We start from the raw sequence: 24356 nt of genomic DNA, 5'->3' as shown, positions 1-24356 counted from the left end.
GAAAAACTGATTACAGCCTGTGATAGAAATCATCATTATTAAGAATCCTTTTTAGTCACCAGGTCCACAAAATAGAAACAATATGTGCAAGGTTACGTTATCTGATTCTGTTGCACAACTGGTATCAAATTTGCTTGTGTATCAGAACAGAAAAGTGAGTGACTGTGCTTATTATGTACAACAAAAACTAATAATGAGGGGATGAGCACCAAAGCCAAACATCTGGTGGTACTTCAGCTCTGGGAAATCGCAGGTCGTTCTGTGCCATAACCTCTTCCATTGAGCATGAATCTTTGAGACTTTGGGGCGTTTCGGCGCGTTTGTCGGAAGTTAACCAGACACATTGTTTTAACCTTTGCCGGAGGAGCCTCTGTCTCATTCCCAGGGGCTGGCTGTGTAAAAGGGTCAATGACTTCAATAGGCCTTCATTAAGCACAGTTAGTGTCAACAGTTAATTATGCAAATTAGGAGACCCCTCATGTGGTTTGTGGGTCCCTGGCCTCCCCCTTTCATTGCAGCCTCACACACACACAAAAAAATACCACCCTACAGACAGACACACACACACACACACACACTCGATATAGCACATACATTCACTTACACAGACTGTATGCCTTTCATACGTTACTTTTTCTCCTCACTCATTTCATGTCAGGAATCAAAAATGGAGTGTTACGGTGCCGATACATAAATGGAGGCCAGTGAGGCCCCTGAGGTCTCCAGTGGCTTTTCTTGCCATCAAAGAACCTCCGGAAGGTTCTTGCTGGGTGAAGCTGAAAGCCCACTAAGTTCTCCTCATCAAGACCAGGGAGTGGGGGGCATCGGTGCCCCCTCAAAAACAAAATGGAGAAAAAAAAAACCTGCATCAAAACAGTCAATTAGGCAAAAATGCATGACAGCCAAATTCGAGCATTGTTTCTGTGATGGTAATGACAGGCCTTTCGCTCCTCTGCCTCTTCCACACATCTGATGTCTGCGGCCCCCTGATTTTCAAAGGCTGGGAAGCCATCGGTAATTAATAATCACACGCTTTGGGCCCCTCAGTTGTGACTGGCGGATTCTTTGTAGGGCCAGCCGCAAAAAATCTCAAATCCACTTTCACCTACCCTTTCTCACCCCATCATGTTTGTGTCCGTCTTGTCAGCGAACGCCTCTATCGCTTCCTGCCGTTTCGTTCAGGTACGCCATTTATTCCCCATTTAGTGGGGTCCTCTCCTTTATAAGGACTCTGTTATGGCCAATTTTAACCAGTTCCCCCCTCAGCCCTCCATCTAAACCCGTTCACCTCCCACTAATTGTAGGGAGACGGGGTTGTTGGGGGTTTGAGGGGTGGCTAGATGAAATGGCCACCGTTGTGAGTGAAAACCAATCAAACGCCACCCTGAGAACTGTTTACACATCGCATTTGCTTTTGAACTGCGCTCTTGTTTGTTATTTTATTTTTTCCTTTGCTATTTCCCTACAAAGCAAACTTCTCAAAAACAACAGTCTCAAAGTGCTTATGTAATAGTAAATCAGAACCAGATTGTGGCCTCCATGGGTCAAAACCCACCCAAGTGAAACTCTGGAAACAGGGCTCTATTCCTTCGCCATGTGACACAGGTGTCATATTTTCCTTTGATATAGACAAGAAGCTCTTGCAGCCGCAGCAGTCTATTCCTGAATCGTGGTAGGGCAGATGCTCTAATGCCAAACTGGGTGATGATGCCTGCATTTTCATTTGGGACATCCAGTGACTTGCTTGCACAGTGGATTCCAAATTAAATGCTAACTATGTGCTTAGTCTGATATGCAGGTGTTATATACAGCATATCCATATGCAACTGCAATTTAGTGAGGACTGAGCTTTGGCCATGAGACAGACAGGGTCAGTGTGGTTCAGCTGCACCAGTGCAGTCAGAAAGTACAGGGCAAATTTGTGATAATTTTTGAATAAAACAGCAATATGAGGTTAGTGAACTGAAAAGTACAGCGTAAAACTTCTTTATACACAGACCACCAAAAGTTAGAGACAATCGACGCTGGTCCTAAACATCAAACAAACCGCCCGAGAGGGTGTTTTTCAGTTTGTTTTTGAACAGACAAACTCAAGCACTGATTATTGCCCAAGTCTCTGTGCCTGTCTTCAGTTCAAAGTGATGATGTTTTTTTGCTCACTTCTTTGCTTAAGAAACAGATCATATGGTTAAAAAACTCTTGCAACAAGACCAAAGTGGCGCGGGCTGCAGAACAGGCCCGACAGATCATCACCAGCGTAGATAATGAGCGTCTAGAAGGGATCTGTAACCACATATTAAACATGATGACTTTATGTTTCTGTTAACTTGTCCAATTACTTAAAATCCCCCAGAATTGAGACATATGATTCATACACTGATGTGCCTGTAAACACCCTTAAATTAAAGCTGAAAGTCAGCAATTTAACCCCCAATCTTCGTTTTATTTCAAATACGATGTGCTTGTGAGTACAAAGCCAACACCACAAAACATGTGTCACTGTCCTAATGCTTTCCAACTGCAGCATACATGTGCGTGAAAGATGGCTAGAAGATAGAAAAAGGCTATGAGACCGAATAAGGAAAACGTGTGTAGGCTACCACTATGCAAACTGTACGACTAAATCCCACACAGGGAGCGTTTGACTAAAGCCAATGGACTCCACATGTCCTTCCTACTTCAAAGAGGACAAAAATGTATCGCATCACAGAAACCCATCCTCCCTCTTCATGGGCATAGAACTAAATGTAAGTCAGCAAACTATTTCATTGCCTCACACAACAGCTGACAATCTTTTTTTCTTCTTCTTTTTTTTTTTTTTACAGTAAAACAAACTGTAAGGTATCAAACGCATGGGAAAAGACCGGGAATAAAAACAGAATCATGAAGAATCTACTGTAGGTAATCATTTCCTTGCCAAGTCCTTCTGAGTGCACGTTTGCTCTGCATTATCCTGACACCTACTGGATGGCCAAACACCACCAATGTCTCTGAGATAGTTATTATAGGAGTATTGTGAAACCACATTGCAGAGTGTCAACAGTTAAATCACATTTACTTTACTCATCCGATGAACACACTGAACCAGATTGTGATTCTAGGGAATAAAGAGCAGAAAAGAGTGGCAAATAAACAATATGGAAAAGCTGCCATAGTTAATTAATGTCATTATAGCATCATTATGCAAACAAGTGACAAAATAAATAATTACATGGAAGATAAACCACATGCGGGACTGTTAAAAAAAACCCTATTGTGATCCGTGAGGCACAGGCTTAACATTACAAACAAAATCATACTTTACTGGAAGAAGAGATGGACACCAGACAAATGGGAGCAAGGAGCATGCACGCACACAAACACAAACACACACACACACACACACACACACACACACACGACACAGAGAACGAGAGACAGAGATAGAGAGAGGGAGTGTAAGAGCCAAGGCTGATGGACAGATGTTGTGCGTATGGCAGTATTGCGCAAAGGAGCTTTCATAAACGACTGAGCACAGAGGGAAACGTTTACTTAGTCAAAGACAGGAAAGAACAGACAAGAGGCCAACTGTGCCATGATCCATCACAGGCCTACCTATGACACTGTACAGTGCAACCTGATTCAGCGGTAGCCTAAGTCCTTCCTGAGGCTGGCCGCCTTCCCTAGAGGGAGAGAAGCTATAGTCTACTTATTCTGGACCAGTGTGTATGATTAAAAATCATATTTCGTCCATGATTAAAAATTTGCATTGTTAATAAGTAATGACAGAGACCCAGAGAGATTAAGTTGACACAAAGCACTTGATGTTAACCTGCCATGGAAAGGTGGAGGAGATCCAAGGTGTTTCTCATTTTTGCTTTGATCTGGAACACAGAGCCTCAATAATCCTTTACTGCAGATGGGCCTTGTAGATAATATTTAGAGAAATAAAAACGTTATTATCAAGGTCTGGTCGTACTTCTCGCAAAGTACTCTGCTTTGTGAAATCCCCCTCACATGGCAAAGGAAATTGACTTTATGAGAGGTATCAAGAAGAAGAGAAGAAAGGAAACAACAAAATACCCAGGCTGTGGTAAATGTCTCCAGTATGTAATCATCAGTGACACAGAGGGTTCTGAAACATCTCAAGTGCTTTTGGATCCTGTCACATTGGTCGTAAAAGAGTGAAAACAAGTGCAATTAATAAACAAGCTGAATAAAAGACTGATTTTTATCAGATAATATCTTTTCATGTCTGTGGTTTTTGCATGCTGCCCAGTACACATCATCACAACTATACCACACACACAAAACTAACAGAAAACATCTAAGACTTTCAGTTTTAATTACTCACAGATTTCCATACATCCTCTCATGACCATAGGGATTAACACCTTCTAAAATAAATCACAGCAAAGCATGTGATGTAAAAATATTCATCATTAAAGGATTGTTTTCCTTTACTGGGGTAAGTAACCTCAACTGAACACTTGAATACATATAGCAAATATTGTACTGTTTTGCTTTGCATGGTTAAGCCATGCATGAATGACCTACGTTCATCCAAACCCAATGAGACATGTAAAAGAAAAGAAAAAAGTCCAGTCTCATGAATTTGGGCCTGAATGTGCTCTTATAGTCACACAGGTAGAAAACAGTGAATTAATGTCATGTATTTCACACATTACTTGCAGAAATATTTATTAGTTTCAGGGGAACTTCTCCTAACAAACCTCTGTAGTGAGTCTGAGTCTGATGAACTGATCAGTGACTGCATGGCTCCACCCAGAGGATGCATGAGTGAATTTTATGGACTGAAACTTGAGTGGGGAACTTGCACATTGACTATTTTTTAAATACTTTATGTATCATTACATAATGGAAATGACCTGATCTTAAGTGTTTTAGTGTTATTTATTGTGCAAATTAAGATAGTCAGGTAGTATCATACATTTTAGAGAGCGAGTATTACCTGTTTTTCTCAGGCAGACTGAAAAACTTTTTCTCTGATACTTTAAAATGGGCATTTGTCTTGGTTTTTCATTTCAGACTATATGGAGATGTAATCAAAAATTTGATTGATTAATCAGTGATGAAAATGACAATTAGCTGCAAATACCACACAAGAAAAGAAAGAAAAGGTACACTGACTGAACTGAAGTCCACTCCTCTGTCTGCACTGCCCTGAGATGCTGTCATTCATATTCTAAGTGGTGTCTGTTGGGGAATTAGCCTATTCTTCAAGAGGAAAAATGTAAAGCTTTCTGACAGATGAGGGAGATTTAGAAGCTAAATGTCCAATCTGTGCTGAAGTAAATCCCATAAGAACTCTGTGAACAGCAGATACATTAATTATGGAAGACGTTTTAGATAGAAAAACACTCCTGATTTTCTCTGGGTACATTTGAGGAGGGAATTATGATTCTGGAAAATAGGAATATGACGCGACTATTAAGTGTTTGAACAGACGAGGGCGGCGGGTCTTCACAGTGGTCCGATTTCTTTCTCACAAGACAATTATACAGAGCAATCATGGGGTCAAATACTTCCAACTTCTACCAAGATGGCTGCCAATACTAGATATTACAGGTGTTATGGGATTAAAGCACATTTTTGGCTGATCTCATTGAAGGTGGAAAGTGACTCATCAGGGCGGTAATTTTCCACAGCGAGGTAAAGGTGCCAGTTTAGTGCTTTTTACATCAGCTAACGTCTGTTTGTATTAGTTCATCAATGAAATGAATGCGTTGGTTAGTCAACTCAAATACATCAAGTGTCCTTCTGGCTTTAATCTCTTTAGTCACCACTAGTTCACAATCAATAACTGTTTGTGGTAACTTTCTAATCACAATGACTAATTCAGTGAAAATTAGTCTTGAATTCCAGTGAGGTGAGTTGCAACCAGTCTTCCTCTGTGGGGAGACAGTGTGTGTTGTGTTTTTCTAACAAAAAACAGCATTGCATCCCTTCTAATCACTTCAAGATACACTTTATAGACTTGTTTTTAAGCAACTGCTTCTGATGTTTTAATGCTGTTGGTGCAGTTAGGCTTTTTTCGTTCTTTTCTGTGTTATACAATATCTGCAGTAAAATGCTTTGCAGACCACTTTGCTGCAACAAGGAATGACTTTGAACCGTTCGTTTCAAAAGCTGCTGTAATTTGGGGATAAAGTTGATTTTACTTTTACTCATAAACGTCTTGTGGCCCTTGTGGTCGTCTGAAAGCTGACACATTAACTGACACATTAAAGCCATGGCTGTCAGATGTCCTTATGTTGAAAAGTGTTGATATGTTGAAAATTAATTCTCAAACAATGCCCGTGTTCAATTACGTCTCGTCTGTTACTTGTAACTGTTGCAACAAAGACAAAGTCCTTTGTCATGTGGTGCTGCCGAATATTTTAATGTACCCTATGTTAAACAACACCAATAAATTCCTGTGTTTATTTTATTCAGAACAGCTAGAGCTGAAAATTTTGTTGAACGAGTCCTGACACTTTGCTTTGTCATCTAAACAACCATCTAGAGCCATCTCAAGTAAGCTATGACAAAGATGAGTAAAAAACCACATGAGTAATGCCTGGTACACACATAAAGATTTTCTAAATCTCACCCGTGAGAGACCCCACACATGAAGATAAAAAATCTGTGATTGAACAGTTTTGATCGTATTGTGTGTGGTGTGCTGCGATACTCCAAACACAGCACACCACACACATTAAGATTTTTCAGAACGTTTAATATTTGCGATTATCGGCGCCGAACGTTTTCCGAGCCGATTGTCGGGAGAATTTTGACTCTTAACACACCACACACTACAAGAGAATCTCATACAATAATCTTAAGAGTTTAAGATAATGGGCCGATTTTTGTCTTTGGTCGGAAGGGGGAAAATCGGGGCAAAATCAGCCCGATTATCTTTATGTGTGTGGTAGGCTTAACTGGAGTTGTCTTGATTGTCCCTGTCAACCAGAACAGTGTCAGCTCCACAACAACAGAGGGCGCCATCAGCCTTCCTACAAATCAGCAGCTGACCCAGAGATACCAGACATGTCCTGACAAAGCCATTTCCTCACCTCACACTTCACAACACTGTTGTAATCTGAAGTATGTTAGGAAATCTATACTGGTCTGGGATGGGAACTAGTTTATGACCTGAGAACTGATCCTGATTCAGCAGTGTTGTAACCAAGTGTTATCTTACTAGCACAAAAGCATGAGAGATTATGAATAAAGAGCAAAGAGAGCTCAGTTGACCTGTTGTGTCAGGTTATGGTTTCAGCAGGGAGCAGTGGCTCCTGACATCTCCGAAAGACATTTTAATACTTTCACTTCCTTAACACTAAACAGACCATGAAAGAAAATATCAATTCTCCATGACAAAATTCAATGAGGGACGTTGTTGATGAAGTTAAATAGAAGAAAGATGTAACAAAAGTGTAATCTTACATATCCCATATATGTCAGGTAATATACAGCTATTACTGAAATATATTCACATGGGAATCGTGGAGGTGAAGTAACTGTTGTATTCTAAATGTCAGCAGCGGTGTAGCTCGGTAGTGTTTCACATTTTTTGATACTATCAATAATAATTGTCCAAATGTCAATGTTAGACCAATAGCACATCTTACTTTGAGGAGCATGTAGGCTCTTCTACAAGTTCTAAGTTTTTTTTTTGTCCATCAGACAAAATCCATATCCAAATCCAAGTACTACAACAACTTTGCCTACAAAATAGTTGTAAAATGACAAAACTATGATTTAAAGCCCCTGTACAGACTTTTCATTTAGTGTTGATTTTGGCGGCCCCTGTGGACGAAAGCGGCGGAATGAAGACTGCATTTCCCAATGTCAAAGACGTTTGTCTGGTCTGATTTATTTTGGAAACATCAGAAGGAAGACAGGACTCGCTTCTTTTTTTTTTTTCTTTTTTTTAGCAGCGTCATGTATCTATTCGTATCGTTTCGTCAGTGGTCCGACCCGACCATGCCTTCCAGAGCTATAGAATTAGACTACTTAGAAATAGCGTATCTTCACACTGATGGGCTCATTTGCTGTTACAGAGAGGTAACAGAGACACATCAGCAGAAACCAGAGACTTTTGCGTATCCAGTTAAAAGCTCCGTACAGGGGCTTTGAATCAATATCTGATTGTAAAAAACAAGTAAACAACACTGCAAGTCCCAATTGACATTCAAACTTTCAGTAGTTGACATTTTTGCCGTGCTCTATGCAATACTTTTTTTTAACATCAGCCCTTCTGCTGGATATCTGTGTGTAGACAGTATGAAAACATTAAACTGTCAGTATGGCCTACATTTTCACCCTAAATTACATATACATACATTGAAAAGGGTGCATGCTTTCAGTTCTCAAATGACTGAGTGTGGGTGTAATGCATTTGGGAATGTCCATACAGACTTCTACAATGCAGCTGCCCACACCACTTTTTGTCAGACTTCCTCCATATGAAGACAAAAATATCTCGCTCTCATTGAAAAAAAAAAAAACATGGATGCATGGAAACCTCTTTATATGGGATTGGGTCGTTCTCTGATCATTCATATCAAAGAGGATTACATGTGGGGGTGGAACAGGCCTCAGTGGGCACAGCATATGTGCGGTAACATACCGGTAGCTTTTTCTGTTATTTTCATACTGGACAGCTAGCTCACAAATGCAGAAGCTCCTGCTCAAGACATTCATGTCTGCAGAAAGTTAAAATGACCCAATAATTCTTGTGGCATAGCAATGACTTATTTAATTGCTTGTGTTGAACAAGGAGGGATGCCTATTTTACGCTGCTTGCAAAATAGAGCTGTCAGAAATAGTAACTGGAGCATGATTTGCACCAGCTCCCATGTCATAATTAGAAGTCTCGCAGAGATTTCACCGACAGCACGGCTGCTGATAGACTAGGTGAAACATTAGGTGGATAATTGTGCCGGCGATATTCACCTGAAGCCATTATTAGAATCATTGCAATTGAGCAGACGAGTTATTGTTGGTAGGAATAATTTTACAAACAATTATTGCAGCGTCTGGAGGAAGTGTGCACTCAAAGCATTTAAAGCAACTTTGCAATAACGCATGACTGATTTTAGATGTACTCTACTGTAGGTGTTGCACTACACAAGAGGCTGTAATTCAAGGAGTTAATCTATTCTGAAGACACACATCCACACAGATCTTTGTTTTTTTTTTTAATCTAATGACAAATGAGTGTTGGCTGGAGTTCTGACAGGTATCAGGTTTTATCATTCAGAGATTTGTGGCTTCATTCCCTCTACCCAAATACAATTTTACAAAGACGACACCCTCAACCCCAAATGTGAGAGATGTGGTGTGTGTACAGAGCGAGTGCAGGGGTGTACAGATGTTCCAAAAATAGAAAGTAATCATAAAAAACATTTACTGTGCATGGCATTTTTTTATCCTTGGACTGGAATAAGGAATGGAATTTCGATTCAATTACAATTCAATCAAGTTTTCATTTTATTCTGAGTGGACCCTCGTTGGACTGAAGGTTCGCTGAATCACAAATTGGTGTGAAATAGGCTTATTTTACTTTTTTGGATTTTAGACACATTCTGGCATCATGGACAGACTTTGAACACTAGGATGGATAGAATAAACCGTCCATAGACTGTAAAGTAACATGGTGCAGAGAATGTCCAATCTATTCATTTACCTTAAATACTTAAGTTTAAAAGATTGATAACTGAGTCAACAGATCTTTTAAAGCTCATAAAACCTCATTGGAAATACAAGAAATAAAGCATTATAAAATAAACATTTCCCCCATTCTAGCAGCTGCAGCTACAAACACAAATGAGAATTTCACCCTGCAGTATTAGCCCATTGAAACTGACCCATACTGGAAAAAAATGTCACAGATTGAATCAATATCTGTTTCTATGGAACAGGTCCAAGAAAAAAAAAGGGTCGTTAAAACCAAATATCCTTTTAGGAAACAGCTATGACAACAGGTATGGCGCACATGTACCAGCTAGAAGTTGTTATAACAACCAGCATCATATTTTCCAATATCTAATCATGTTCCACTAACACCTGATGACACTTTTCAGAGTGATAAACACAAATATGGATGCTAATGGTTTAAGAGAAAAAGGGGATTCTTTTGTGGAAGTTACATGTTGTCAAGGCAATAAAAGAAACATAATCATGGCCGTGATTATCTCCCATTGTGTTTATAAGAAAATTACCCCCTCACACTGTTTTCAGACTAAGAAAAAGCATTTCAAAGTGCAATTTGTGGCAAACAAAAAATTGTAACTAAGTTAAATTTTAGTAAAAAAGTAAAACAATCTGAATCAACATACTAGACAATTCAACCAATGCATTAATATCAAATTCCTGTTCAACAGAGAAAGGTGAAGGCTGGTTGGTGATTGTGATATTTGGAGCAGTCAATCAGGGTGTTTGGCCAGTGGATATCATGGGTTATTAAGTTACAGCCAAGCAATGTACTGATGACTTTTATCGACAAACATCTTCAGAAAATAAAAATCGATAACAATGTGGCTAAACCAAACAGTATTCACAGAATTTTTACCTCCGGCACAACTGTCAAATACGCTCAGAGCTTTGAGTCTTATCCATAAGTGACACTGAGGGAAGACGACAAAAACACCTGTTCCTGTTGCTACAGACAGTCTACATTTAGAAAAATCTGAATTCACTTGGTTTGGGGACTAACAATGACTAGTAGCCAAAAAGAAAGAGGCCCTCCGGCTTAGATTATCAAAGGAATTTGCACCCCACTCATGTATTTCAATGTCTTGTGGATAAGCATATTACAATATGTGCTTCAGGCCAAAGCTTAGTGTGAAGATAGGTCCTTGTTGTGTCATGGGGACAAAGACTATTGTATAACAGAAAGACGCTTTAAGGCGTCTCACAACAAAAGCGTACAGGGAGAGATCTCAGAATCAAGGGCATTGTAAAGGAGGCCTCTGAAAATATAGCCCAACGAAACAGATGCATGGAGAGATAAATCATATGCAAAATGTATATAACATTTTTTTTAACATGTGTGGAGTATGCGTACAAGTGGACTTTTGTGCAAAATTTGAGGGGACACCTTTGAGGAATTCTGGAGATACTGCCTTCTCATCATGGGATGTTATTGTGACACTGACCTTAAATTGTGTGTGAAGGAAAATGTGTGTGCCAAATTTGAACAATTACCGTCAAAGAAATGCCTTTGATTGCAGTCATTAGGGCAAGAACCACGTTTAATGAGGTCACCATGAACTTGACCTTTGGCCACCAAAACTAAGCAGTCTGTGCACAACATGGTGGTATGTATACCGGTATGTGAGTACCAGCTTAAATATCCTCCATGTCTATCCTACTTCCATGACTAGCTGGCCTTGTCTGGGTTTTGTTTCTCTGGCTTCCAGGATCGCAGCATCCAATCTGTGCTAAGGCTGGCTGCAGCTTCACTGAACAGAAACAATCATTCATAAAGTCCACAATATGTACTACAAGTTGATGGGCATGACTACTGAATAATACATCCACTGGAAAGGATATGGTTCCAAAGAAAAAAATTAGTCTGCTCCAAGTTCCTGGTATACATGGTACACAAAGGCCAAACGTGGTATCGCCCTGCTCTGTCAGCCAATACATCTCCAACAGGAAGTTATTCTTTGTTGTTTCCCAAACATCCAGAGCCAAATTCCTTCCCAAAACGTCCTTGAAGCAACAAAACAATCCGGTATGGACTGGCAGCCAGGTTTTCGGAAACAGTACTCGATAGTGGGTGGGTGACCCTTGGTGATCCCTCAATCATCATTCCACCAGGTCCTGTGGTTATTTTGAAGTGTGGGATATTCATGGCCCAGGATGGGGCAATGGTTGCTCCCATCCTGCCTTTCAAAAGGACGGAAGCAGGTTAGAAATGTACGGTGCTTACACATTGTGAGAAAAAGAGTATTTACTGTGCAAAAACTTTTCTATGACATAAGAGGCTTCTAAAAAACAATAAGTCTTTGAGATTAATGAGTCACAAGGACTTCAAAAATAACTTTAACTCTCTAGTGCATTCAATTGTAGAAAGGTCCAACTGAGCTCAAAGAAGCTTTAAGACAATTTGAATAAAGAAAACAATGACATTTTAGTATTTTAGTACCATTGTTGAACTATATGCTGTACTGGATGAATAACATAAGTGGTTAACACTGAATAAAAAAAGAGAAAACTTTTGGACCCTTACAGTTGTATATGAGATAAAGTGTTAATAAATGAGTGGATTAAACTCGATGCCTGAGATAACTCAAGATAAAAAGGGCTAAAAATAGTTCTTCCTGAAAACAGGATGTTTTTTTCTCTGACGCTAGATCTTCGGAGGTGTTGAGATTTCCTCTAAAAGATTCAATTGGAACTTCTCCTTACTTATTTTTCTACTACTGAAACATTTCAAATGTATTCAGAAAGTAGTGCAGCAGGACAGACTGTCTCTATTTTATACAAACAAGAGTTCATTTTTTTCTGACACTCTTGTTGCTCAAGCAAATCAGAAATTTGCCTTTTCACTTTTGACTCTTACAGAGTTGGAAAAGCCCCAATCAATCACAACTCAGAGTTGTGTCTTGCTCATTGACACATTGTATGTCTGGGTGACAAGGCCATCGATGTAGATCCTCCCAGCTGTCTCCCTAATCCATATGCCAACCTGCGATTCTGCCCTTCCCTGAAGAAGTGATAATGAAATTGCTGTCAAGCAGTGAGGCAACCTGTCAAACTATTATAAAAGCAGCAGCCCGCAAAATACGTTAATGCAAAAATATTGCACAAACTACTGAATATGAGAAAGTACAATATTACATATACAAAAGTACATATTTAATTGATGGTGAGCGGTCAACTTTTTTTTCACACACTCACAAATGGATTTGCCATGCAAGGCACTGACCTGTCCATCAGGAGGGGATTCAGTTTGTCTTGCTCAAGGACACTTCAACATGGATACATTTGGCTATATTAAGTTGGATGTTATTGGATTATGTTGCCATTTATCTCTATAAAAATTCAAGCCACGTCATTCAAATTATATCAAATAAATGTACATGAAATCAGTTTAGCCTGGGTGACGCAGACCTATTTGAAGTGTTTGTCCCTTTTCCCTTCAGTTAAAAAGTGAAGTGTTCCCTTGTCTTTGAACATTTGCATGCATGGTGTATTGCAAATGTGAAACCATCCCTTCAGGTTCTTGAAGCACACTGCTCAGAGAGCACCATGGTCAATCATTTGCGTTTTCCCACTTTTTGCTCACGCCAAAACTTTTTTTTGAACTTTGAAGCCATTTGCCAATGTCAAGCAGTTATCTATTCAAAACCATGCAGAACACTGCTTAACATTGCTGTCTTGTTATTAAGGTGCAACTGGGATGGACTTGTACAATGTTTTCACAACATAACAAAGATTAAAAAAAAAAAAAAACATCCTCAGGCAGACTCCAAGTCAAATGTGTAATTTAAAATGTGCCAAGAGTAAGATAAGAGCAGTCTATCTAATGTAAACATGAATAAACAACATGTTGGCATGCTTCTGTGTGAATCATTGGAAGGCATTAATTTAAAACTGAGAAAAAAAACATAAAGACAATTCCAGCTAACATAAACATGCTGCAAAATACCTATCAGAACCACAATGACATACTGACAGTTAAGGATTGCGCTATACCACAATGGACTCGTCTCAAACCCTGAAAGCCAATTACAAAGCAAACACGGAGCAGGAAGACCAGGCAATAATCACAACTGGCTACTGACTGATGAGTGAAGGCAAATATGTAACAGGAAAAGAGAAAGTCCATGCAGTGACACAGCATGAAAACAAAACAGAAAGAAAAGATCCCTAAGAAGGAACAAAACAACCTCACAACTCTCTGACTGTTCAGGTGTCAAATACAGCCACCAGCAAGAGAGTGATAAATGGATCAAGTAAAATGATACACAGACAGTATTCTGCTCTGAAAGAAAAAATGTGTACAGCAGCCTCTTCTGTTTTGGACAGTAACATTCAACTGCATAGCTGTTTTAATTCACAACTTTTATGGCTGATCTAATCTGATGTATTTATTGTTAATTTGTAAATAAATGCACTCCAGGTAATCAAAGAAGTTAACAAGCTTGTTAACTAAAAAACTGACACAAGAGAATATTGGTGGAATTCTTGTTCATTTTGTCGTTATATGTAAACAGGATGCAGGTGTTACCACTGTGGTAGCAGCTGCACAAAATAAAATAAAAAAACACAAACAGCTAAAGAAAAATTAAATAAAATCAGCCTATCCACAAATATGTATTATTTTGTCCAGCCCATCAGTCAGCACAACACAATGACCATGCAGGTTGAATCAACAACTCTCTAAAACTTGGGACATCAAAACCTTCACAGATAGGATATCTTACAGACCGTTGAATCAGTTTCAGCTAGGTATGCCACATGAACTGGCATCATGTTGTCTAATTAGGTTGTGTGCTTTCACTTTGTTCAACCGGTCCTGCATGTAAGTGCTGCCACAGCATGTTGGCTCAATTACGTACGTCTCCAGTATGCATTTAAACAACTTCAATTGCATCTCTCTCAGTATGCACACTCTGTTGGGGTTCTTTCCAAATTAAGTGTGAAGTGTGAACCAAACCTCGCCTCTTGTCCTGAATGATGTGGCCTGGGCCTGAGGGTCGGTCAGAGCCGTCAAGTCAGTGGAGCAGCCATTTTCCACTCCATTAATAACATAATGAGGTGGCCACGAAGTGCCTAATATGTTCACTTAGACCTCTAATGGTTATGGCACCCTGCAAAGACAGGGTCCAAAGAGCAGCAGGTATGGTACCCATAGCACACGGTCGATTATACCTGTTCCTTAGCACCTGCTCTGAGCGAGAAGTTAAACAAAATCTAAAATCTAAGTAAGTGGCCATTTAAATAAACAAACTGCCTCATTCTATTTTTCCTGAAAAGGAGTGGCAGCAGTCGTGGTATACTTCATAAAATGAGGCAGCTGTGGATGAGGAGTTAGAGCCGGTCGTCCACTAATTGGAAGGTGATTGGTATGATTCCCAAACTCTTTATTTCAGGTTTCTAAGAGGAAGAAAAATGGCAAGTGAAACAAATTGGATGTTGCAAATTGGGGTTGTACCAAATGGTACAGTGCAGATAAACTTCTAAGTGGTAAGTAATTAATCTTAGCAGCCTATCAGATGGGACATATACCAAACAGGTTCTGCAGGTTGTTGGCATGGACTATGCTGCTCAGTCCTCTGCTAGAGTTTGATAGGCATCACTGACAATGAAATTAACACAGACTGACAAAAAGTAGAGGTAAGTATTGCCAAAGGTTTAACATGCTGTCTCCTCTGCTATTTTCAGTGTGCACAGTGTGAGTGGGTGGCTTTAGAGAGAACAATCAGCAGGAATATGGGTGAGCCCGAAGTGTCAAAAACAGGGAGTTTATAGAGAGAGGAAGAGCCGGCACACAGCCAGAGACAATATGCCTTAATAGAAAGGTATAATGCAAATCTGGTGTAAACGATTAATAGATTTAATAATTAGGCCAGTGTAAAAAACAAGAAAAAACATTTGAATTTACAGATCACTACCACTGATGAAATCAAATGTCACATGTCACATGAGGTTAATGTGAATGTTTTAGATGCAGAAGTTGGTAGTAAACTAGTGTTACGAACATCCAACTGCATTGGCAGTGAAACACAACATTCCTCTCCCACAGCATCTCACATGTTGAGGTTTGATTTTGCACAGTGCTGTATAGGATATTGTGGTGACTCAGCAGGGGCTTGAATCTCAATGCCCACAGGCCAATAAAAACAATCACTCCTTTGAGCTTCTCCATGGTAGCCTTTACTTAAATTGATCCCCATTTAAAGCACTCACTAAACCCACAGTATATCTTAGTGAGGGGCTGAAAAATGAATTAAAAAGACCCAAGGAGGATTTTACCCTCATCTTGTATGGGTTTAAACATGATCATTTTTTATTTAACATCAAGATTTTATGTTAATTTGTTATTTCTAAGGGCCATCCACTACTACTTTACTATAGTACACCACAGCATGATATGCGCTTAATCCTGCCCTACTTGTTCTTCTTGTTTACCTCAGACCTGGATCTTATGGGTAGCCATCTTTAAAGTTCAACAGTTTGTCAAACCCCCACCAGAAGTTGCTATAATCCAAAATGGTATATTAATAAACAAAATCATCAGCATCTCGATAACTGTCTTTCTTCCACTGTTTTGTTTTTAATTTTTTCAATATTTTAAATACAAGTGCTGCTCTGCTCTGTACTATAACTTACATACAGTATAATTTGAATACATCTGCCTGCATGACCTACAAAAACACCTCAAAACAGTTCAATAGGAGAACCAGTTTTGTCATCTATGGTTCCAATAAACCAAATACCCTTCTGGTGTATTCCCACACATTTGATGCACGTGTAGCCGAGGAGACGAGTCATGGATCAGATACAGTATTAATGTGCACGATCAAGCTTAATGTTAAACGACTCCTTCAAAAACAGCAGCACTCTGTTACTCTCTGACTAGCTGGTGACGTTTTCCAGTGAACATCAACAGAGAACCTGACAATATGCAACATGAGTCATCAGCTGTGGTTAAAATACAACTGCTTGAAGATGATTTTTCCCCTTCTTTTTCATTTTACAAAACAACAAAACGATAACAGCAATTTTCCTTAAAGTTACATTCTCTTCAAATTATGTGTAAATGCCACACAATGTTAGTGTATATTTGAGATAATTATGAACAGATGAACCCCACACTGTTCATTTACATAATTGTATTATGTCTCACAAATAATAATAATACAATATAATACAATTGAAACAACATTTCCTCTATGGCCTCTGTCTGTAGCATTTAATTTAACTCATAAGCGCACTGTACTGTACTTGAGTCTGGAGTACAACCACCAACCAAGCCAGCTGCAGGGCAAAACCAAAACAACAATCGATCTTTCAAACGTCTTGTTCTCTGTAGGTTTAATTAACATCACATACTGACATCCACCTGCTCCACCTTAATATTATGTTGACACCCACTCGAATGAAACGGAGCACGCTCTCCATTCAGTGACCAGGCAACAGTGCAGCACCAGCCACTGTTGCTTTGGTCAGCGTCTGTTTCACAACACAGGAAGATAAGATTAAACCATGATGAAACCAAACAGCTTTCAATCCAGTCCACACCCACATAATAACACCACATCCCTGCTGTCTATACCAGCAAACACACAGCAGCATGTATGCATTTTTTGTCTTTCTTACCGTGTAAAGCCCAATCCTGCACAAGGCAAGGGAGAGCTGCATGTGCTCCGACATTGTGCTCAGCAACAAGCGTAACCCCCGGCAACAAACAAGCCAAGCCTCTGGAGTAAGTGAATGGATGGAGGAGGATCAGGAGTAGCCGAGCACACAACAGTGTCAGGTCAACAACATGCAGGAGTCCAGCCCTTCACTGTCTCACCGGCGGCAGCAGTCCATAATATCACCAAGCCATTTTGTTTCAAGTCTGAGCTCAACGGCCGGGGTTTAGATGATCAGGAGGACTGGAGGTTGTCTTTGTGTTTACTCCGCATATTCATTCACAGAAAGGTAAAAAAACTACTGCCACGAGGATCAGTGGACAGACACAAGCTCGAGATTAGTTTGTGAGAATCTCTCTCTCTCTCCACAGAGATTAAGGGCTCAGTGACAACTAGGGATGCAGAATAAGACTGCAAATTGGATTAGTCACCATTACACACCCACACACTATTCCCATACTGTACGCAAAGCTTCATGGTGTATGAAAAACCACTGCTCTCTATGCATGGAGGAGGATGAAGGGATCGACCACTTGAGCTTACAGCGGTCATGGGGATCTCGATGACTGTTGTGGGATGCTTTGTCGGGAGTCCGTCTGTTCAGAGAGAACTGTGAGTCATGTTCAAAGAGCTTGTTTTGGTCAGCTCTCAGCCATCTAGTAACAGCTGCTCCCACCCCCTGCTGACAATTTGTACTTATGATCTGCAGTCACACCAAAAAGTAAATGATCTGGTTTACGGAAACTGATTGATTGTAATAAAATGTGACCTGATCTTCGTCTAACTAAAGAACACCTTGTGTTTAAACTGATATCACACAGTGCTGGTGGAAAAAGAAAGTAAACTCTTGGATATAATAACTGGTCAAACCTGATTTTGTCAGCAGTAGCTCAAAACCTAGCCTGGAGGGGGGGTTGAAACGAGTCTTCCTTATAGTACTGCCTCAGCTCAGCCATATTCTTGGGATGTCTGCTGTTAACGGCTCGGGTTAAGGTCCGGGCTCTGACTGGGCCACTGCAACAGGTGGATTTTAGTTAGTTTGAAGACATTCGGTGGTAGATTTGCTGATGGTTGGGGTCACTGTCTTGCTACATCAACAACACTACACTGAGGTTCAGCAGGTTGACAGCCAACCTGACGATATATCCTGGAAGACACCTTGATCAGATTGGGATTTGCGTATGGAAGACTTTAAGCCTTTAGCTGTTACTTTGAGATTCTTAGTTAACTCACTGATTACTATGCGTTGTGGTTTTGGAGTCATCCCAGCCAGGCACTTACTTCCAGGCAGCAGTGACAATCGTCCCCATTGTCTGACTCTGGACTCATGACTGTGTGACTCTTTCAACCGGAGTGAGGAGAGGTTCACATCAGCAAGCAATGTTTTCTTATGAATAGTTAACTCTAAAATGTTTTTGGCCTTTTCCATAACACAAAGCAGCTCTAACTCACACCTTTAATCTTGTTTCATTGATTGGTTTCCAATCAGCCTTTGTTAATGCCATTAGCCAAGGGGTCACATAGTATTTCTAGCCTGCACTGTATGTCTGAATGTTGTTTTCAACACAAACAAACAAGGTTGACCTAATGATTTTGTTATTTGTTAAAATAAATTGTGTTTGTTCATAACACGCTAAGATGCACAGTCGCTAAGATGTACAGTATGTGTTGTGTGTTAAAAGAAATTGGAGGTAATTCTGCTGGAATTCTTCTGTTACTTTTGCAAAATAAAAAATGAGCAAAAGAAGCTAAAACATGAATCACTGTGTACAATACATACATTTTTTAACTTTGTCTATCCACATGTTTCTGAACTTCACAACTGTATGTTTCCGTTTCCATGGTTTCAGTAGCTGTCATAATCGTGGTTAAACGCATGGATCCATTAACACCGGCTTTTAACTATGGATATCACGTGGATCATGTGAATAGGCCTACATACACCTCCCCTTTAATAATACCAATTGGTGTTGTATTTTATATCGTTGGAAATCCTGATTAGTTGCCTTTATAACGCGGTACATTTTGTGCGTTCGTGGAATGAGCAACACAGCTAAACGTGTGGGTAGTGCCCCCAAAAAATGCTTTATTAAAGGGGAGAAATGGTTGACTGAAAAAACGTTTCCAGACTTTTTTTGACGAGTGTATACTTCATTTATGTTCAGATTCCACTTGGTGAGCTATAGTTGCAATTTAAAACTTGAAATTAGACATTTGTCGTTGGTGCACGCAGCAAAAAACTCAAATAGGTAAAAGAAATGTTCAGATCTGATGTGATCACAGACCTACAAGAACAAGTAGTAGTTGACACAAAGACTTTCGTTCCACACACTGCAGCTCCACAGTTTCACAGCCTAAGAATTAAACACTGTATACTTCCTATCATTATGAGGTCTGAACCTACTGTTCAACACACCCAAACACAATCTATTCTTGTCTGTCACTTGCTTTAAAACCAGAGCACTGGGACAATATTGTGACACGTTTGCGTAAGACCTGTATCACATAACTGTGACTTCCAGGGCAGAATTGAAGCCTAGGACGTTTTGCCACAAAGAGACCTTTTCTTTCCTAAAGAAAAAAAATCTTTTGTGATGCAACTCCTCACGTAAGAAGGCTGCATGTAACAGTCCTATGGTAACACATTCACCCTTCCTGTAGGTCAGCAAGCCTTGTATTGGGTCAGACTGTGCTTGCTTATGGCTTTCATGGACCCATCTGACAATTCATATAAGAAATAAGAGCACAGCAGTAAAATAAACCACTGACATTGCCTTCCCATGGCCTGTATGTTTGCTTTTTTCAGTGAGAGAAAGGCTTTGTAGGTTCAACACAATGAGTGGTTATGTCCTGGGAGAAAGTAAAGGATATGAAGCACAATAAAAGTGCAAAAACAGCTCATCAATGCCTCTTTAGAGCAGTGGTCCATCAACCTATAGGTGTATGTGAATATAAAAAGGACCTCCAAGTGGCCGTGCTTGATCTTGAATGAAACCCCATAAATATTCATTGCCCTTATCTTCAACAGCAACAGCTGATGTTGCTCAGTCCAGCCCAAGATGCTGACTCACTAGCACTCTCCACAGACACCAGGGATTCACTGCAATGAGCCAACGAGCAGACACAAAAACCTGGCTGGCATGGTGCTGGCAGGCTTAGAGCAAGGAGAGAGGTTCAAGAATGCCGTTCTGCTGCTCAGAGCGGTATTTCGGTTTCAGCTGGAGGCACTTCCAATAAAAGAGAGGTATAAGGACGTTTGGCCAACCTGACTAACCAAAGTTTAGATAAACATCAATTCAACATTCTTTCAAAGGAAAACGAGTAAATGATTAGCTGGATATTTGTTGACGTACATTGTGAGATTGTGGTGGTGTTGGTGCACTTATCTTTATATAATAGGGTCATTTTTGTTTGCATCTGAGCAGAGTTTTGGCAGCGGCCTGGGCCTGCATCAGCAAGGTGTGTAACACAGTCAGATAGAGGACAGAATTGAGAGGAAAAGTAACACCAGCCCTGTATCCCATAGGGTAACAAGCTGCATTCATATGCTGCCAAGAACTTCCCATCAGCTCTACTTCCTGTGTTACAGTGGTGAGATGTCAATCTGCTATAGCCCGCTATGTGCCCTTGGACAGGAGATGTGCTGTGAAACACATGGCCACACAAAAACACACATATTCTTCTACAAAGACCATTTATTTTCATAAGAATGATCCCATCGCTAACGGAATAAACAACAGCATGACTATTTCTAATGTTTATTCCAAAATGGTGCAAACTCAATGTGGTATTTAGATTACATTTTTTCACAGCACAAACATCCTTTCAGCTGCAGCTAGTGGCATCAAGTATTAAAATGCTTTCAGTGTAATGATAGCAATCAGAGAAGATCAAATTTCAAATTATCTTCTTCAAGTAAACTCATCCTTTTTTTTTTAGCTTAGCTACTTAGCTGGGGAATGTGTCCTCACAACCTCAAGGATATCCACACATATCCACACACATTCAACGTCCAACCAGCTAAACCAGGCCACATTTAAGTTTATACTGTTCCACTTTACGGGCAACGAGACAACAAGGAAATAAAGGCACACAACAGGTGGCCGACAATCATTTAAAACTAACTGAAAACAGGTGTTTGGTTAGACAACACTATTAATAGTAATGACAGCTGAAGAAACTGTCTACTAAGTTGTAAAGATGTTACGTACTGCTACCTGTTGTCTAAAATGTTTTCTCTTTTCAGAAATATGGAGAGAATACAGTGTATACAGTTCACCATCTCTGCAAAAATGTAATTATTAGCCTGCTAGTCATGTGAACAGCAGGGTCTGCGTTTTCCACAGTGCAATTTAAAGTTGTGGTCAAAGTATAGTGTGGCGAGGTTATACATAATCTAGCAAAGAAAGGGGTTTAGATATCAGGCAGCACTTCCTCCGTCACCTGTCAAAGTTACAATGTTATTCATTCACAGCAGTGGATGGAAAAACCAAATAGCCTAGATGAGTGTTTTTGACATCAATCAACGTGAGGCATGCTAAGTGTTCAATATCATAATTTCACAAAATCACCTTTTTCTGACAGAGCACTTTCTTCCTGAAGCTTGAAAAAAAGATTGAAAGTAGTAGTTTTACCCAAATTGTCCTTGTGTTAAGTTTTTGTGAACATGAGCCAGTTGAGCAGAGGCCCTGACCAGTCTATCAGCAGATGAGGCCCCTTTCTCTTATCTGTCACACCCATTATTATCATGTGGTTTGAGGTCAGTTCCTGGTGGTTGTTATCAGTGAATCTTTGGCACAATTTAAATTCCACAAAAACTAAATCAGCAAAAAGGAATGTCTTCTTCTTTTTTTCTTCTTCTTTTTTTACAGCATCATAGATCTGTCCTCCTCAAGGGCAGACCTTCAAAAGCAAACTGAATGTCAGTGCACCTGATGGTTTAGTGTGCAGCAGAAATGAATAACTGGATATCAAAGCCAAATGTTGTGTATGATTTCCAAAAAAGCCTACAGTCTGGGAACTTGCCCATAGCCATAAACTGAGCACAAATAAGGCAATGCAGTGATAAGATCATGTACTTAAAACAGTGTGATAGAAATGAATGATACAGTAAAGCCTCTGAGTAATTCTGTATACTCCCATATGATAATACTCTTAACAATAGAGCCATAGCTTGTTCAGTCAACATGTTTAGTCTGTCCTCCTGTCTACTGAAGTCTGCAACAAGGTAGGCTGCAAGAGCTTGCCCACACAGTGCACTTGTAATTTGGTAAGACTGCACCATGGAAAAAGGTTAGCACCAAATTCCTCTGTCGGTGACGCTTTTTTAACACTACGCTGACCGGGCAAGTGTGCAGTCTTTCGACACACTCAAGCTCCCAGCTGAAACAGTATCCACCATGAGCTGGGTTTCTCATGTACTACAGTCACAACTCAAACCACTGCTATTACTCAGCAATGTGCAGTAAATATTTACCTCCATTCCTGCACATCCAAACTATCCTCACAGCCAAAACTTTTCTAAACCCGACCCTAAATGCACGAGGATGAAATAAGACGAGTGTCTTTTAATCCAATAAGGGTTTAGCGACGACTTCATATTGATTAATAAGAAAGAGAAAGCAACATAGTTTTGGCCTGGGTTTTGTGCCAGGTCTCCAGTGTTGCACAGCAGGAAAGGAGGCCCTGCGCCTATTGAGTGCCTGACCTCTGAGGACAGCCAAGCACTCTGCTGCAACAGTCCACACAGAGTTACAGCTGTGCTTTCCACAGAAAAATGTTTTTCACAGCAAACCTTAAATCCTCCAAGCATGTAAGCTGGAATCCCCCTCTCCCCCCCGTCTCAATTATGCACATAGATCTTAAACATGCTTAAAGTATCTTAATATTGCAGCTCTGATGTAAACATTATTGAGAGATTATTGTACTTAACTACAATTGTTCTGAGTTTATGTGAAGTGAATGAAAAATGAATAAAGGCTGTCCTGTTTCTGCAGCACATCAAGCAGCAAAGAAAGGGGGCTCAGGGAGAAATTGATTTCATTCATTTCATGTCACGAGGGTGCTCCTTTTGACAACAATATACCCCATGTGTTTACCTTTGGTGCCGACATCTTTCCATTGACATCCAGCCAAGCTTACAAAATAAGTCATGTACACTATCAATATGCCATTTTGATCTCCTATTGTTCCCCCACAAAATGTGTCACACCAAGAACCAGAAGCCACAGACAAGACAAATAGACATGTATCACTCAGTATTGATGATAAAATAGCACAATTGTTCTGGTGTCATTTGCCATACAGGACTTTGTAATCTTTTGTAATCTCAAGAAATGTGTGAAGCAGAAGTTCAAAGTTCCTCTAAGGTCCAACATCTTGGGAGGCCCATGATAAACAAGCTTGATAACACTGGGTGGGCAAGTTCCTCTGCATTTCATACGGTCACTGTGTCCCCCTCCCCATCGCTCCCCCCTGAGAAATGACAGCACAATGTCTATGTACACTTTTTTTTTTTCCTCTGGCTTTATACATTCCCAGGGAAAGCCTTCAGTTTACAGCTTCCTCTCTATTGTTGCACTGTTTCAGCAGCAGCACCCATCCCATCCCTACAATGTGGGCAAAGGCCCAAAAACCATAATCTCCTGGGGGGCCAAAGCTGGTGGTGCAGCAGGGGTCTGAACTGCAATCAGTGTTTTGGTCACAGGTATATGAAAAATCAAGGAAGAGAGAAACTAGACTAACATCTCAAAAGCAAGCTTGTCTCACTCTTCTCTCTTTCTCTCTCTCTCTCTGTGTGGCATCTTGACTTTAAGTAGCCTCATGCACCAGCACACACACACTTCAGCTTCAACAATAGTGTGTTGTCTGAACAACACACAACAGCTTTATATGTCACATTAAGGTGTAGCTAGTTGCAGTTAGTTGCCGTGTTTCACATGTAAACAGATGGAGAGTAGTGGGTCAACCAGTCCTGGCTGCTGTGCTACAGGACTG

At 40.1% G+C, this 24356-nt stretch overlaps 1 protein-coding gene across 1 annotated transcript in view; it reads right to left on the bottom strand.

The window, feature by feature from the left end:
- The window catches only part of LOC310991161 (ADP-ribosylation factor-like protein 15), a 98975-nt gene that overhangs the window by 74063 nt on the left and 556 nt on the right, over nt 1-24356 (bottom strand). The window lies entirely within an intron of this gene.

Source organism: Trachurus trachurus (assembly GCF_905171665.1).
Source record: "Trachurus trachurus genome assembly, chromosome: 9".
NCBI lineage: Eukaryota > Metazoa > Chordata > Actinopteri > Carangiformes > Carangidae > Trachurus > Trachurus trachurus.
Note: the sequence above shows the minus strand (reverse complement) of the source record. Positions and strands in the feature narration are given on the sequence as shown.